We start from the raw sequence: 2,991 nt of genomic DNA on the forward strand, positions 1-2,991 counted from the left end.
TAAAAGGAATATATATATATTCTCTTAAAACTGAATTTAAAAGTTCTTATTATCTGAAGAAATTGATATTACTTATCTAAATCACAGTATCTTGGTATGTTTTTTTCTATTATTCCTTTTATTTTATATCATAATTATATCATTTTCCCTTTGTTATTCCATCCAAACACTCTGACATACCACTCTTGATGCCTTCCAATTTGCTAAGTAAATTTAAATAGTGTTATCACTCAACTTAGAGTAATTCCAAATATACAGTTATCCACTGAAAATCCTTAAAAAACACAAAATTCATTTGTATTTACTTATCAGGTGATGTGAAGTAAGATGCAAATTCATTCATTTCTTTGGGATTGTTAATTAAGTATATTGTATTTTCCGGACACTATCATAGTTCAGGGACATAATAGTGGACAATAAAGAATCACTAATCTTTTTTTTTAAGAATAAATAATCTTTTATTTATAAAACATCTTTTAAAAGGGACAGAAAAAACACAAGTTGGGTAACTATGAAGGAGGAAATGAGTCTTGAAGAAGATGGATTATGTATTATCAAATACATTGTATATCCAAGAGTTAACGAAAACACTATTTTTTAAATTAAATTTCATGTTTTTTATTAGATATTTTCTTTATTTACATGTCATATGATATCTCTTTCCCAGTTTCCCCTCCGAAAAAAAGAAACAAAATAAAATATAATAAAATAAACAACAACAACGAAACTCTGTTCCCTCCCCCTTCCCCTGCTTACCAACCCACCCTCTCCTACTTCCTGGCCCTGGCATTCCCCTACACTGGGGCATAGAACTTTCACAGGGCCTCTCCTCCCATTGATGACCAACTTGGCCATCCTCTGCTACATATGTTGATGGAGCCTTTAGTCCCACCACGTGTACTCTTTGGTTGGTGGTTTGGTCCCTGGGAGCTCTGAGGGTACTAGGTAGTTAATATTGTTTGTCCTAAGGGGCTGCAAACCCTTCAGCTCCTTGGGTCTTTTCTCTAACTCCTTCATTGGAGACCTTGTACTCAGTCCAATGAATGGCTGTGAGCCTCTACTTCTGTATTAGTTGGGTACTGTCAGAGCCTCTCAGGAGACACCTATATCAGGCTCCTGTCAGCCAGCACCTGCCTGCATCCACAATAGTGTCTGGATTTGATGACTGAATAGGGGAAGGATTCTCAGGTGGAGCAGCCTCTGAATTTTCCTTCCTTCAGCCTCTGATCCTTAGTTTGTCTCTGAAATCCCTTTCATGGGTATTTTGTTCCCCTTTTAAGAAGGAACAAAGTATCCACACTTTGGTCTTCCTTCTTCTTGAGTTTCTTGTGGTTTGTGGGTTGTTCTTCCTGTATTCCGAACTTCTGTTCTAATAACCACTTATCAGAGAGTGCATACCATGTGTGTTCTTTTGTGATTGGGTTACTTTACTCAGTATGATATTCTCCAGATCCATCCATTTCCCTAAGAATTTCATAAATTCATTGTTTTTAATAGCTGAGTAGTACTCCATTGTGTAGATGTACCACATTTTCTGTAACCATCCCTCTGTTGAGGGACATTTGGGTTGTTTCCAGTTTCTGGCTATTAAAAATAAGGGTGCTATGAACATAGTGGAACAAGTATCCTTATTACATGTTAGAGCATCTTCTGGGTATATGCCCAGGAGTGATATAACTAGGTCCTCTGGTAGTACTATATCCAATTTCTGGAGAAACTGCCAAACTGTTTTCCAGAGTGGTTGTACCAGCTTGCAATTCCACCAGCAATGAAGGAGTGTTCCTCTTTCTCCACAACCTCTCCAGTATCTGTTGTCACCTGAGATTTTATCCTAGTCATTCTGACTGGTATGAGGTGGAATCTCAGGGTTGTTTTGATTTGCATTTCCCTGATGACTAGGGATGTTGAACATTTCTTTAGGTGCTTCTCAGCCATTCTGTATTCCTCAACTGAGAATTCCTTGTTTAGCTCTGTACCCCATTTTTTAATAGGGTTATTTCGTTCTCTGGAGTCTAACTTCTTGAGTTCTTTGTATATATTGGATATTAGCCTTCTATCAGATATATGATTGGTAAAGATCTTTTCTCAATTTGTTGGTTGCCGTTTTGTCCTATTGACAGTGTCTTTTGCCTTACAGAAACTTTGTAATTTTATGAGGTCAAATTTGTTAATTCTTGATGTTAGAGCATAAGCTACTGGTGTTTCTCTTCCTTTTCTATTAGTTTCAGTGTATCTGGTTTTATGTGGAAGTCCTTGATCCAGTTGTAGCTGAGCTGTGTACAAGGATATATAGAAATGGATCGATTTGCTTTCTTCTACATGTTAACCGCCAGTTGAGCCAGCACCATTTTTTGAAAATGCTGTCTTTTTTCCACTAGATAGTTTTAGCTCCTTTGTCAAAGATTAAGTGACTATAGGTGCGTGGGTTCATTTCTAGCTGATATTCACATTGTAGTATATTAATAACTTCTAGAAAATATTATGTATAAAGAATTGAAAATGTGATCAAATTGGTAGGCTGAATCTCTGGGACACAGAAGATATGGAGAGATTATTGTTTAGGTTGTAGAGTTGGTCTTAGGGGTGGAATATAATATGTACAAAGGTATGGCCTGAAGAGAACGCTTTGGAAATAGAATTGGCAGCATCCTGTAGGTCTCTGAGGCTGAAATTCTCAATTTGCGCCCTGTAGATAATTGCAAGAAAAGGCAAAACTGTGGACTATCTATATTGGCTTCTTCAATATGGCTTCTCCTGCTTTTTTCTTTTTCTTTTTTTTTTAAACTTTTATTACATTATGATGACCAAAGTTACATGATTTCAATTTATCTGAATTTGTTAACATTCAAAAACATATTTTAATTAAATAGAATTGAATCACATTCTTGTTCCCCTTTTGTACCACTGCTCCTCCCATAAACTTCCCCTTCAATACCTAAAATATCTTTTTTGTCATATTCCTTAAAATTTATAAAATATTATAACAATAAA

This window comes from Mastomys coucha, unplaced genomic scaffold, assembly GCF_008632895.1.
Source record: "Mastomys coucha isolate ucsf_1 unplaced genomic scaffold, UCSF_Mcou_1 pScaffold20, whole genome shotgun sequence".
NCBI classification, from domain to species: Eukaryota; Metazoa; Chordata; class Mammalia; order Rodentia; family Muridae; genus Mastomys; species Mastomys coucha.